The sequence below is a fragment of the Carettochelys insculpta genome, chromosome 16, assembly GCF_033958435.1.
Source record: "Carettochelys insculpta isolate YL-2023 chromosome 16, ASM3395843v1, whole genome shotgun sequence".
NCBI lineage: Eukaryota > Metazoa > Chordata > Testudines > Carettochelyidae > Carettochelys > Carettochelys insculpta.
In genome coordinates, this window is record NC_134152.1 from 3,637,658 (window position 1) to 3,653,457 (window position 15,800).

General features: G+C 47.1%; 1 protein-coding gene across 2 annotated transcripts in view; it reads left to right on the top strand.

Annotated features, from left to right (window-relative positions):
* Positions 1 to 15,800, top strand: part of ADCY9 (adenylate cyclase 9) — a 131,081-nt gene that overhangs the window by 60,728 nt on the left and 54,553 nt on the right. The window lies entirely within an intron of this gene.

Consider the following 15,800-nt stretch of genomic DNA (forward strand, 5'->3'; position numbering starts at 1 on the left):
AGTGGTTGTTGCTGCTGTTGGAGTTATTTTGTTTGTTTTGTTTCATTTTGGGTAGAATATTTTTTAGGATCATAGAGATGTGAAGCAAGTTATGGGCCTAGGGATGAGAGAAACTGTGACAGGATCTGTTCAGTGAAGTGGTATCTCCTGTTGACTGTCCTGGGAACTAGCTCAGCCAGTTTCTCTATGCTGGTGATGAATATACAATAGACATGACCAGAGGTCTGCAGCCAAAATAGCAAGAAGAGCCATTTTTTCAAATTCAGTTTAAAAAAAAATAATTTAAGAACTGCACTGTGCGTGAATATGAGATGATCCTTCATAAATGATGACAAACCATGCTTTTAAGAACAGCACACACATGGGCTGTGGGTGCACTAGCACCCCCCTTTCGAAAGGGGGATGCCAATGAGCCACTTCGGCAGATGCTAAGGAGGCACTGCCATGCATATGTAGTGCCTCATTAGCATAATGGCATCCATGCGTGTTTTGAAAGTGCCGGTTTTTAAACCCATGGTGCCGGTGTAGATGGGGGGCCCTTGGAAGGACCCCCTGGATTATGAATGCCCCTTCTTCCCAAAAACAAATGGGAAAAAGGGGCTTTTGGAGTCCAGGTGTCCTTTTGAAAGGCCCCCATCTAGATCGGCAGCATGCGCTTAGAAAGTGTCACTTTTGAAATGCCTGCGGCTGCCATTATGCTAATCAGGTGCTGCATGTGCATGGCAGTGCCACATTAGCATGTGCTGAAGTGGCTCGTTAGCTTCCCCCTTTCGAAAGGGGGATGCTCGTGTAGCCATGGCTCCAGAATTTGTAATGCAATACTTGTTTACTGCAGGACATTCACATACTTTTTACATTATCTGTTTTCTCGCACTTTACAGGTATGTGTTTGTACCACTGTCTTCCTGACTTTCACTCCTGAACCTATTTTAATTACGCCATCTTTACTTCACATTTAATTTCAGTTTGCTTTCTTAAAATGTGTGTTGCCCTTCACAGCAGGAAGGCCTCAAGCTTCATTTTCTTTTTCAAAATCAGGACTTTATTAGCCACCAGATCAAAGCACAGATAAAATGTCATAGCCCACAACCCATTGCACATATTAAAGGGGGAGTTATCTAACATTTCGAGATCACGTAGCAGTTAGAGTGGTTCATTGTTGGGCTTTTAGACATTCACCATTTATCAAAAATAATCAGGACAGTTTTTTATACTTTGTAGTTATAGCATTGGGAGCCACAAAGAAGTCCTTAAAGAGCCTCATGTAGCTCTGGAGTGACAGGTTGCAGACCCTGGGTGTAACCCTTTCACTTCTTTTCTGAAGACTAAATAAGCCCAGTTTCTTCAGCCTCTCCGCATAAGTCGTGTGTCCCAGCCCCCTAATCATTTTTGTTGCCCTGTACAGGACTCTCTGCAATTTGACCACATAATTTCTGTAGTGGAGGGCCCAAAACTGGACACAGTACTCTACTCTAGATGTGGCCTCACCAATGCCAAATAGAGAGGAATAATCACTTCCCTCAATCTGTTGAAAGTGTTTCTACTAATGTATCCCGATATACCACTAGCCTTCTTGGCAACAAGGGTATGTAGTTGACTCATAGCTAGCTTCTTGTCTACTGTAATCTCAAGATCCTTTTCTGTAGAACTGTTGCTTAGGCAGTTGGTCCCCAGTGTGGAACAGTGTGTGGGATTCTTCTGTGCAGGACTCTGCCCTGTCCTTGTTGAACCTCATCAGATTTTTTTTTTTTTTTTGGCCCAATCCTCCCAATTCTTTTAGGTCACTCTGGACCCTATCTTTACCCTCCAGTGTATCTGCCTCTCCTCACAGTTTAGTGTCCTGCACAAACTTGTTGAGGATGCAATCCATCTTGTCATCCAGATCATTAATGAAGATGTTGAACAAAACTAGCCCCAGGGCAAATCCCTGGTCACTCCATTTGATACCACTGCCAAGTAGACATCAGGCTGTTGATCACTACCTGTTGAGCCTGACAATCTATCCAGCTTTCTGTCCACTTTATAGTCCATTCATCCAATCCATACTACTTTATGTTGCTTCCAAGAATAGGGTGGGAGACCTTAAACAGCAGCATTGCTAAAGTCAAGATATATCATCTCCACCACTTCCCCCATATCAACAGAGACCGCAATTAGGTTGATCAGGTATGCCTTGCCCTTGGTGAAACCCTGTTGACTGTTCTGCCCCTCCAAGTATTTCAAAATGAATTCCTTGAGACCCTGCTCCATGATTTTTTCAATGACTGAGGTGAGGCTGACTGGTCTGTAGTTCCCGGTATTCTCTTTCCCTTTTTTAAAAGGGCACTGCATTTGCCTTTTTTTCCAATTGTCTGCAACCTTCACCAATCATCAATTTTCAAAGATAATGGCCATTGGCTCTGCAATCACATCACGGTACACCACCAAGATATGATGTATTTGTCTACATTACCAAGTCCTTTCTGCCAACCTCAGTGTCCTGTAATGTGGACTTGTATACTTAACCTCTGTGAGAGGTGTAACACTGGATTCGACATCCACAAGTTGACATGGGGATAATTTAGACACTGGTGTATAATTTGAATAAATTGTTATCCTGGAGGTGTCCCAATGTGCTTTGCTGTGACTACTCTGGAGAGTACTTTCAGTTCCACTGCACATCAGCCAGGTACAAAAGAATCATTTGCTTCCTGTTTAAAGCTCCAGGAAATTTACAATTTTCATTTCCTGTTTGATCAGTGTGGAGAACTCGCCAGCACAGCTAATAATGGAAACTCAAAGCTTCAATTGCACTCCACCATGGAGTACACAGGAGGTAGTGCATCTTACTGCTGTGTGTGAAGAAGAGCCTATGCAGGCAGAGCTTTGATCCTCCAAAAGAAATGCTGACAGCTGTGCAGGGCATGGGGGAGGAAGGCTAAACCAGGGTGCATGAAAATAAAGGAGCTTTGGCAAGCATGCCAGAAGATAAGTGAGGTGAACAATCATTCTGGCTCTGCCTCAGAGACACTCCACTTCTGTGAGGCACTCCATGCAGTTCTCAGTGGTGACCCCACCCTTCCTCTAAAATTCTCTTTGGACACCTCCTCTGATACACAGAGCAACAACAAGGAGGACATTGTTGAGGAGGAGGCAGAGGAGAGAATGAGACAGAAAAGCAGAGGATACATTTTCTGTGACAGCCAAGAGCTGTTCCTGGAATCCATCTCTTCACAGGACCAATTGGTTGTGGATCATGGTGCTCAGGAAGGCGCCTCTGGTGAGTACACATTTCATGTCAAACTATAGGGGGTTACCTGCTATTATTTTTTGTTTATTCTGAACAAAAATAGCAGGTGCAGTGGATAGTGGTGGCTACTCCAGCTATACATAGGTTACACTCCATAAAAGATTGTTCATGTTTACAAGGATGGCTCAGGAATCTTCCGTGGAGATTTCTTGGGAGCTTTCATAGAGGTACTCTGCAACCCTTAGTAGAAAGTTTCTGTGGATGGCTATCTAATTTCATCCCCCTGCAGGCAGGACACTTTCCTCTGCCACTCCACTCTTAACTCTGCTGGCATCATTGCAGCCTAAGGACCAGGTTTGTACCCAGATGCTTGTAGCATCTGCTCCTTTTTTGCCTCTGTTATCCTAAGGAGAGTGACATTGCAGAGTGTCACCTAGGAGAAAAGGGAAGTTTTCAATTTTAGCCCTTAAACTGCAAACAATTCAACAAGTAATCTATCTCCTATTGAATGAAGTATGGGTCATACAATCATGCATTCCCAAACATGCCATGGTTGTGGCTGGAAGGGATCACTGTGTATTTCAAGTATCATTGGGGGAAAAATGAAGGTGGGGGCAGCTTCCTGTTTATCTCTCCTCGTCCCACATGCACACACCTGGTTCCACTTTTTTTTTAAACAAAAGTATTTGGGGGACTTTGCACTGGTGCCTGTCCTCAAGCCCCATCTAGGTTGCTAGGGAAGAAGCACTTTCTTTCAATTTCTAACATGTGATCCCAAATATATCTTCACAAAAGCAGCGGCACAAGACTTCTCACCTAAGCTTCACAGCCTTACTCACTGTGTTTGCAGTAGGAACCTGTTAGAATAGTCAGTGATTGTGATCGTTGTGGCTTTCAGTGAAGTTGTGGTATTATGGGAGAGAGGCAGAGTTCTGGGCCAAGCTGAGAGAACCAATCCTGGGCAAATTGCTTAAAATTGGGTCACTTACAGCCCAGATTGGGATTTCCTTCTCAGTAAGGCAAACCAGGCCAGCCACGACAATACTTCTGCCAGCCCCACTGGCCATCCAGAAGCTACACAAGCAAACCCACAGATTCTCCAGCTGCTCCTAATGAGCAAACCAACAGCCCTCCTTACTCAGGTGAAGAGCTATGAAATCCTGTTTCACCAAATCCACTCACAGATTCTTCCATCCCACAAAGGAAACAGCCACATTCCCAGCTCAACATATACTTAGATCTTACCCAAAATAGCTCTCTGTGCCAGTGCTTTAGAATCTAAAATCTAAAGGCTTATTAACAAAGAAAGAAAGAACAGGGTGAGAGAGAAAAATTGTTAAAGGTAGTACCTTACATATATCAGTTAAAGCTATTGATGCAGGACAGTGATGTTATATGCTGATTTCGTGAAAGTGTCTGAAAATACATCCCTTGAGGGATGGGACCCCAGTTTACATAGGCTTAGTTCATGAGGACAAAAGACAAATGGTCGCTGCGAGCGTCATATTTATAGACTCCAATGTGTTGTGGGGAGGGACGCACGCTTTCTTCTTCATGTAGGCAGTGGATGAACATGTGGCCTGCTGTGGCACTCTGCCATTGGCTGCATTCCAGATGACAAGTCCCAAATTCCTCAGATATGTCTTTGACATCTGAGTCTTAGTCCACCATCCTGCTTGCAAGAAGACCACATCTTCCATTGTGATTCCTTAGCTTTAAAACATTTCTAATACAGATATGGAGCTAATGTTTGTACCGTAACATACAAGTGTGGCACAGATATACAAGTAGCATAAACAGATCCAGTACATTACCAGCTTTCATGAGTCACCTCACTTGGCACAAGATTTGGTAAAACTTAATACAGTGGCCACAGAAATGGCTTTATTCTTATTGGCCGTGTCTACAGCAGCCAAAATCTTCAAAATGGCCATGCAAATGGCCGTTTCGAAGTTTACTAATGAAGCACTGAAATACATATTCAGCACCTCGTTAGCATGTGGGTGGCCGCAGCACTTCGAAATTGACGTGGTTCGCTGCCGCGCGGCTCGTCCAGACGGGGCTCCTTTTTGAAATGATCCTGGCAACTTCGAAGTCCCCTTATTCCTCTCTGCTCATAGGAATAAGGGGACTTTGAAGTAGGTGGGGTCCTTTCGAAAAGCAGCCCCGTCTGGCTGAGCCGCGTAGCGGTGAGCCGCGTCAATTTCGAAGTGCCGCGGCCGCCCGCATGCTAATGAGGTGCTGAATATGTATTTCAGCGCTTCATTAGTAAACTTCGAAATGGCCATTTGCGTGGCCATTTTGAAGTTTTTGGCTAGTGTAGATGTAGCCATTGTAAAAATCAAATAACATCACAGAAGTGTATTGAGGGGTGTGCTCTGATTTTTAAAAAACCTAACTTTGCACCAGAAACAATGGATGCACTGTCAATGCTACCCTTGTACTTTGCATTTCTTGCAGCTAAAACCTTGTCCATTGGTTCATCCTCCATACCAGAACCGAGGCTTTCGCAGAAAAGAAGGTAGAAAAAGGAGACTTGGGAGAAGATGGTCAGTAACTTAATACACACCTCCTAAGGGGACAAGATGGAGCTCAGAGCATGGAGGATTACACTATTCAAGCAGCTGGACGTGGAATGGGAGGATAGGAGAGCATGTAGGATACAGAGCATGCTATGCAGGAAGAGATGCTGCAGTTTATGCAGGAGCAATCAGACATGCTGAGACATCTGGTTGAAGTCCAAGAAAGGCTGCTGTATGCTAGAGTCCTTCTGCAGCCTTTGCTGAACCTACTGCCGTCATTGCCAAGTTCTACATCTTCCTCCCCCAAATATCCTTCGAGGTGGAGGGGGCTTGGTTTCCTTTGCACTCAGCAGCAGGGGAAGGTGCAGGGATCAGAGGGTGTGCATTCCCACACCTTTGATTGTTATTGCAAAGCACCTGTAAGTAAGCTTTCCCTGTTTCTCCTCCCATGTTATCACCTCTTTCACCTCAGGTTATCTTACCTTTCGTTGCTATCTCTGTGTATTTGTGTGCCTAATAAAACTTAAAGGATTGAGGAGCAAAGTCTCTTTATTCATTCAACACACAGTAGTTGATGGGGGTTGAGTTTACAGGGCAAAAATGTAATGAAGGAAACAGTTTGGCAAGGAAAACACAGATAAGTTTCTCATTACTCTGGCTCACTTCTGAAACTGATTTGCAAAGCCCTGCAAAGCTGCTCTTATTGCCCTGGTTTCTCATAGAATCCTAGGGCTGGAAGGGACCTCAAGAGGTCATTGAGTCCAGCCCCCTGCCTAAAACAGGAACAACTCTATCTAAATCATCCCAGCCAGGACTTTGTCAAGCCAGGACTTAAAAACCTTTATGGATGGAGAGGTAAGGCTGACCGGTCTAGAATTCCTTGGATTGTCCTCCTTTCCTTTTTTAAAGATGGGCACTAAGTTTGCCTTTTTCCAGTCATCCAGGGCCTTCTCAAAATTGACTGCCAGGCCATTTGCCCCAAACCCACATTTAGGGAATCCAATTGCAGCAAAGCCATCTACAATGTCCTACAAACCTATAGGGTTGCTTGTGTGGCATCACATTATTCCTCATGGCAGCTCCTGTGGCAGCTCTGTAAATACTGCAGGATAAGGTATGATGTGTTCGTAATGCTAACAAGAACAGTGTACAGCTGATAGAGATCCAGGCTTGTTATCTTATTGCACCCATTCAGGTAACCCAGGCTTACAAAAAAAAAAAAAAGCATGTAAAATGCTTGGTTTGTTCGTCATTGATGGACAATCTGGTCCTGAGTGTGCATGGCAAAGCATGTCTCATCTGTATAGCAGCCTTCAGCTTCCTGAAGGGGAGCTCTAAAGAGGAGGATGAGAAACTGTTCTCAGTGGTGTCAGATGGCAGAAGGAGTAATGGTCTGAAGTTGAAGAGGGAGAGGTGTAGGTTAGATTTTAGGAAAAACTACTTCACCAGGCGGGTGGTGAAGCATTGGAATGTGTTGCCTAGAGAGGTGGTGGATTCTCCATCCCTCGAGGTTTTTAAGTCCCAGCTGGACAAGGTCCTGGCTGGGATGACTTAGTGGGGGTTGATCCTGCTTGAAGCAGACGGCTGGACTAAATGACCTCCTGAGGTCCCTTCCAGCCCTATGATTCTGTGTATAAATATTACTAAATTGTAAATCAGTTCACAGGGATTCAACACAGTGCATGTTAGGGAGGGATGGAAGTAAGTGTATCATGGGAGGCTAATGCCATGTTCCCATAGCCACCTGCACCAATGTTTTGAGTCCATAAGCCATTGCAAGCCCAACCCAAAATTCCAAAATGCTACTAGGTTCCATGCACTGTGGGATACCCATCATGCTCCATTGATTGATGCAAGCATAATGTGGACATAGAGAATTAACTTTCTTCAATCCAAGGCTCATTGTCAACTTACATAAAGTCAACTTAAATTTGTAGCATAGACATGGCCTTACCTTTGGATGTATTATTGGCTAGTGGTCTTATTGGAGGTATTTTCATGCCTGGTTCAACATCAGTTATTTTTATCAGAAAAATAAGCTGTTGCTTAATTTGCCAAGCAAGTCAGAGTTGGCTAGTTAGTCAAATAAACTGCAGTTTAATTACATGATTTGATTTTAGTGGATCTCCCATGCATTTTTTAGTCTTTCAATAACTGGGACAGCCTAGCAATTTAATTTGTAAATCAATCCAACACTTAAAATAGTAAGTGCAAAGTGGGTAACATTGACAGTGTGAAAACAACCAGTAGAAAAATTTTCTTCTGAATGATTTTCTGATTAAAATTCCTTTTCACCTTCACTTTGTCAGTGAAATTGACAAAAAATTTCTCAGAAAGCTGCCAGACTGGGAGCCCTGGCCTCTCTACCTTCCTGTTTACTTCCCGAAACCTAGGAGTCTGAGAGGCAGACTGCCCATGACCCTCTGAGCTGGGAGTAAGGTGGCAGAGCTGAGCACCCAGGTCTGTCGTCTTCTCCAGCAACTGGGCTTGTCAGTTTCACTTGAGAATGGGAAAAGGTACCTTCTAGTGTCTAAGGCCGGGTCTACACTATATCTGAACGTCGATTTCAGATAACAATTTTAGCTACAGTAATTGAGTAACTAGAATAGACATATTGGAAATGGACTTTAGTGAAGACAATCACAAAGGAAGACCAAAGAGAGCCTTTTTCCTGTTGACCTCCAGTACTCCTCATGACTGCCGGGTGCAGGAGGGGACTGCTGATCCCAGATAGACTGATTTTGCGAGTCTTTATCAAATGTGCAAAATCGAACTCCAGAAGACAAGGCACCAGTTGCTATGATATTGCAATAGCATCTGACTCACCTCTCCTCCACAATAAATATGCTGTGGCTTAAATGAAATACCTCATACTTGAGCAAGTTACCGTATAGTGTTATAATTCCAGTACTGTCAGAAAGTGGGGCTTGCGCAGAATTAGGGTGGTGGAGGAAAGATGCAGAAAAATGTCAATACATTTATTATGTATAGCTAGATTCCTGAGCATCTTCAGCTCTCCGCTATATCTGCAGATGCGGCTCTCCATGGACTATTTTTATGGATTGTGGAAGGGATGAAGACACCTTTGTATCTGTATAGGGCTTTGCGTATGGCAATTAACTGAGTTAAGCAGATGACTCTTGTATAAATATTTATAATCTGCTTACTTATTTTGATACTATATTTTGTAATGTCTCATATTTTACTATGGTTAGAAATCAAACTACTGTAGAATATTTTAGTATTACTTCTCTAACACAAAATTAGGACATGGTTTTGCTTGCACTGGTATTCATTTTTATGTTCATCTATCTATTATTCAGTGTGTCTAGGACACACTCAATATTTATAAATGTTTACCATTATTAATGAAGTTGATTATGCTGACATGCCCACACAGGGATAGCTCTTTCAAAAGGCTTGTGTTTTCCTATGAGATTTTCTCTTATGATCTAACCCCAGGGCACAGCCATTTGTGGTGACCTTAGGGGCTTATTAGCAAGATGAAACAGGGAATAAGAGTTATTTGAATCTCAGCATTAACTAACCCTTGCAATACACAATGATATTGTCTAATAGTCTGGGAGTACGTGGGGCTTGTTGTTCTGTTCATAATTGTAGAATCAAAAAGCTGGAAGGGACCTCAAACGGTTATCTAGTCCAGTCCCCTGCATTTGTGACAGACCTAAGTAGTATCCAGGTGAGCATTTCTCAAACTGGGGTCTGTGAAACTTTGGGGTCCCCAAGGGGGTCTACAGGCCTCATGGATCAACTGCTCCCATTTCCTACCTCACTCCATCATGTCCAGCATCTCCTGCACACTAAAAGGCTTTTGGTGCAACACAGTTAGGGGTCTTTCCTATGCCCATCCACATCACATGGCTAGTCCCTGACCCAATAAAAGGATGTGCCTGCTGTTCAGTGTGGACCATGCTGCCAGGCAGTACCATGTCCTGACTTTTGTGTGGTGAGGGCTCCAAGGGTGAGAAGGATTTTCGGGTGCTTGCTGTTGCCTGGGGGAAGTCTCCACCTGCAGCTAATATTTTTGGAGTCTGGCTGTCGCCCAGGGGTACCACTTCAATTGGCCTTTGAGCCACAGACCCCTCTCACCCTCAGAAGTATTTTCAGGGACTTGCTGCCACCCGGGGGAAGACTCCCCTGACAACTAAGACTTGTGGGGGGCTTGCAGCCACTGAGGGGCCCATCTCAGCTGGCCCTTGAGCCACAGATCTCACACTTCTCCCGCCCAAAAATATTTTCAGGGGCTTGCTGCCGCCTGGGGGGACTGCTTCAACTGGCCCTCAAGCCACAACTCTCCCCACCCCCCACGCAAAAAGATTTCTGGGGACTATGTCAACTGGCCCTTCTTCCTCTGATCCACACAACCATCGCCCCATGAGATGAGGGGGTCCAGCATCCTATGTCAATCAGGGCTGGCCTCCCCACCTGAGCACCACCTCTTGTTGAAATTGGGCGAGCCCCATCCACATGTTGAACCTTATGTGTAGTGTAGTGGAAAGCCCAAAATCTTTTTCCTAGCCTTTTCTATCCTCTTCTTCAAGTTTGGCTCCTTTAACACAGGGAAGAGTGGGTAGAGGGCCAGTTGAGAAGACACAGACTGCTAGGTGATCCCAGGACATAGAAGCTGTTTAACGGGCTGGGAAGCCAAAAACCCTGCCTCACAAAATCTTTTTTCCAAACCTTTACTCTCCTACTTTTTCTTCAAGCTTTGCCTTGTTCCTGTATTATTTTCAGGGATCATATGTAATCAAGGGAGTGAGGACAGTTGAGAAGACTCAGACACTTGCTGCTTTTTGTTAAATCTTTGATAATTCAATACAGCTACAATTATAACAAGCAGTTCAGTTATAAAAGCAAGAGATTTCAGTTAATTTGGCAATCTTTGTTGATGCCCTTCTTTTCCTTCCTTCCTCCTGGAAAAGTGGCCATTTGCTTTCCATGGGAGGGGAATGAGGGCAGTGAAATGTGGGAAGATGACATCATATACCCACAACCACTTACGGGGCATTTTTTCCCATGCTGCACCAGCAAAAATACCCTGAATGCTAGGGGGATGAGGGAACTGTGGGATAGGTTCCCACAATGCACTGCTGCAACAGTTGATGTTGTTTGGCAATTGAATGGGACAGCAATAAGTCGACTTTGTGGGGAGCAGAGGATACTCAAATTCAAATTTGTAAAACCTGGCTTTACAAAATTGATTTTAATACATTCGAATGTATGTCGTAGTTTAGATGTAGCCTGAGTGGGAGCTGGGCCTTGGAGAAGGGCGGGGGCAGAGGCAATGCCTCAGGGAAGAGCACAGGTCAAGGGCTTAAGGGGAGCTGGGGTTTGGGAGTCCCTGAAAATTTTTCAGTCAAAATGGGGGTCCTCAGGTTGCCATGGTTTGAGAACCTCCGATTTCTCGTTTATCCACTATTTATAGTAGGTGGTACTGTCTCTTGTAGCTTTGTCATTGCAAGAGGCTATAGAGGTTTCCCCAGGAGCAGGATGTGCTGGCACAAAGTAGCCACACCCCACTAGAGAATCTGATCCTGAATGTGCACGGCAAAGCATGTCTCATCTGCATAAATATGCTGCTACACTAAATTGTAGATCAATTGACAGGGATTAACCACAGTGCATAATAGCCTATTATGCCCAGTAATTCAGGTAAATATTACCCGTAAAATTCTAAATAAGAACATCATCTGGGAATGTTAATTGGCATATTAAGCTTCATTCCGCTTTCTGCTCACTATTTTCATTTCTGCTGTTTAGTTTTCACTTAACCATGAAGCAAGCATTCACAATAATTTTTGTGGCCTTCCATTGAGTCCAACTATAATTTCTGTGTAGTTGGCCATATCATACATCCTTCTTCGAGTGTCCCCGTAGGTGCTCCACAATAGGTGTCGGGCTTGCCCGGCGCCGCAGATCGGATCTTCCAAGCAGTTTCTGCCGGACTGCGCATGTGCCGGCGCGCGCCGCTCCCTTGCGCGCTCCTGGCCATGTGCGCGATCCGGTCCCCGCCAGTTCCTCTTAACCGCCGTCGGCTGCAGATGGAATCCGAACTAGGCTAAGGCCAAGTTAGCATATTCAATGGTTTTAACTGTTTTTTCTTTAAAGTTTTCTTAAAGTTTTCAAGTTCTTAGGCTACTGCAAGTTAGCCGGTTGTTATTTTTCAAAAAAAAAAACAAAAAACAAACAGCAAGCGGGACGGCATTCAGTCCAGTCCCAGCAACAAGCGCCGGAGGCCAGGAGCCTAGGGCCATCAGCCCTCCTGCTGCGGCAGGCCATCAGAGAAGGGGAAAACAGCATAGAGAAGGTGCTAAGTACCCGTTAACAACTGAAAGACTCACCAACAATGTCCTCTTCAGGATTTAAGAAATGTGAGTCCTGCCGAGAGGCAATGCCAGCGTCTGATGGGCACAGTCTATGCATAAGGTGCCTTGGGGAGTCCCATGTTACACAGAAATGCTCCTTCTGTGCAAAACTAACAGCCAGAGCAAGGAAGGACAGGGAGATGCGGCTTAAAATGCTGCTCTTCGACAAGGCCCTCCAGCCGGACGTGCTGGAGCGGCTGCAGCAGGAGGGACCCTCCGGGGCCCATAAAAGGAAAGCTGCGTCCCTCACCCCATCAGCGCAAAAACGGAGGAAAGCCTCCCCAGCCCGATCCCTGCCGGCAGCAACAGCGAGCGGGACGGGAGGAGCGAGCAGCCCCCAGCCGCAGCAACAGCTGATTGGCGGCGGCATGGAGAGCCACGTGGAAGCGGCTCAGCCTCCGATAATCAAGCAGCCGCCCTGCACCGCAGGCAGGGCGACGGCTAAACAAGCGCCGGTACCGGCGGCACCGCAAGCAGCGGCACCGACCCCCGGGGAACCAGTGGTGCAGAGCGCGCAGGCACACAGCCTGCAGGCACCGGAGGACACCGCATGTGCGGCACCGCCCTCGAGCGTGCCGAGCACGGCGCAGACGGGGCAGAGATCCCCTACAAGCCAAGGGGCGGAGTTACCTCCTCAAGGGAGGGGGAAGGCTGCACACAAGACGAGGCACCGCAGCCCCTCTCCAGACAGGGCTGTGGAGTTGCTTTCTCTCAGCCCTCTGCTTTTGTTGCAGACTCCAACCAGAAGGCAGGGGTCCCCCCTAGCCTACCTGGAGCTCCCTTCTCCATTTTTGCAACCAGCCTCACCCTGGCTGGGACCACCTTCACCCTTCCTGGGGTTTGAACCACTGGAATACTATTCAAAATCGCTCTCTCCAGTGTCCCAGATCTCTCGACGATCTCGCTCCCCCAGACGCAGAGGGTATGCACCAAGGGAGTGGTCTAGGTCACCTTCCCAAGAACAGTGCCTGTATTGCCATGGTCGCCCCTATCACGCGGGGCATAGACACCACCGGCAATCTACTAGGGAAAGATCCCCACAGACGATCTCGTATCCCTGAGGGCAATTGCGACCGGGGACAGAGACTCAAGCATCTCAGGGGGGACTGGTTATGGAACCCCGAGATTTTCCCTCGCAAACCTCTAGTGAGAGGGTGTACCATCACCAACAGGAACCGGAAGGGTCCAGAGAGGCGTACCCCAGCAGTTCCTCGCTCTCCTCCCCAGACAAGGCTACGGCCCCGGGGGTCGTCCATCCCCCGGACGATCTCAAACAGTTTCAAGAGCTTTTTAAGAGGGTGGCCTTCACGCAAAGCATCCAGACAGCAGAGGTGCAAGAAAAACACCATAAGCTCCTCAAAAATCTGAGACCTCCGGCCTCCTCCAAAATAGCAATACCGCTTGATGAAGCAATCTTGGAGTCAGCCACTATGATATGGCAGACCCCTGCGACTATTCCGCCTGTCCACAAGAGAGCGGACAAGAAATACTTCGTGCCGGCGAAGGGCATGGAGTTCCTGTTCAGCCACCCACAGCCAAATTCCTTGGTGGTGGAGTCCTCGCAACAAAGATCAAAGACATCTCAATTCAGGACAGGGGGAACAGACAAATATGCCAAGAAGCTAGAGCTGTTCAGCAGAAAGGTCTACTCCTCCTCCACTCTACTGTTGCGAATGGCAAATTATGCAGCGCATTTAGCGAACCATAATTTCTACAACTACACTAGGTTAACCTCCCTCATGGACTCGCTTCCAGAGGACAAGAAACCGGTGCTCAAGGCCATCGTGCAAGAGGGCTACGCGGCCTCGAGGACGGGAGTTCAGATTGCCCTGGATGTTGCGGACACAGCAGCACGTTCCACAGCTACGGCAGTGGTGATGTGAAGGGAGTCCTGGCTCCAGACTTCGGGTATACCGAGGGATCTGCAGGCAAAGATAGTCAATCTTCCCTTCGACTCGCAGAAGCTGTTTGCTGAATCAACTGACTCCGTCCTTCATTCCAGTAAAGATTCAAGAGCCACACTTAGGACCCTGGGGATTTACACCCCTCCATACAGAAAGAAAAAGTACTACCCTCAACAAAGACGGTACCAGTACCAGCAACAGCATCCACAGTACCACAGGGGTTACGAGCAAGGGCGACATCAACAGCACCAGCAGTACAGAACTCCCAGGCGACGTTCACAACAGAGCCGTGCGTCCTTGGGGCAGGGCCAAAGGCCACAAGTTTGACAGACAGATCCAGGGCTGCGCCATCACTACCATCGCACAAGGTCATCCGAAGCGGCTATTCCACCATCGCCTCCGACCATTCTACGACCAGTGGCAAAGGATCACCACAGACAAATGGGTGCTGGAGATCATAGCCACGGGGTACGCCATCCCCTTCCAGTCGCTCCCACCACCACGACCTCCACCCAGGCCCCACCTCCAGGAGGCCTCCCATGTAGCGAGGCTCAAGCAGGAGGTGGACCATCTCATGCTCATAGGGGCAGTGGAAAGAGTGCCGGAGCAACTGAAAGGAAAAGGGTTCTACTCGAGGTACTTCCTCACGGAGAAAAAGACAGGAGGCTGGAGGCCCATCTTAGATCTTCGCGGCCTCAACTGGTACCTGCGCAAGCAACGCTTTCGGATGATCACAATCGCCTCAATCCTTACAGCACTGGACGATGGAGACTGGTTCGCAGCCCTCGATTTACAAGACGCGTACTTCCACCTAACTATCCATCCGGCTCACCGGCGATTCCTCCGGTTCATGATAGGCAACGAACATTTCCAATACAAGGTCCTACCGTTTGGCCTCTCCTCGGCCCCCAGAGTCTTCACCAAGACCTTGGCAGTGGTGTCAGCCTACCTGCACAGACGGGGTATTTATATTCCCGTATCTGGACAACTGCCTGCTCAAAGGGGCCTCGAAGGGAGAGGTACTACGCATGATACGCGTCACAGCAAACACGTTCTCTTCACTTGGCCTGGTTATCAATCTGGCAAAATCAAAAATAGACCCCACACAGGACATAGAGTTCATAGGGGCTCGCATAAACTCTATTACAGCGAGAGTATATCTGCCAGAGGCTCGCTTTCGGGCCATCGGTTCCCTCGTGCAGGTCATCACCTTCAGCCCTACGGTGACGGTCTTGACGTGCTTACAGCTGCTGGGCCACATGGCAGCGGCGACGTTCGTAGTACAGAACGCCAGGTTACGCATGCGCAGCATGCAGCACTGGCTGGCGAGCGTATACAAACCGGCAGTACACACTGTTCACAGGGTGGTGTCGCCCACAGCAGAGGTGCGCAAATCCCTGCAATGGTGGGTAAACCCCAGGAACTTGCTAACAGGGGTACCCTTCCACCAACCACAAATATCGGTTTTTCTCACTACAGATGCCTCCCTCATAGGGTGGGGAGCGCACATGGGCGAAGTGGTGACTCAAGGACTGTGGTCATCCACGGAGCGGTCACTGCACATAAATATACTGGAGCTCAGAGCAGTGTTCAACGCCTGCAGACACTTTCGAGACCGTATACAAGGCAAAGTCGTCGGGATCAGTACAGACAATACCTCCACCATGTTTTATATAAACAGGCAAGGAGGAGTTCGATCCCGTGCCTTATGTGCGGAAGCAGTCTGATTATGGAACTGGTGCATCGCCAACAATATAAT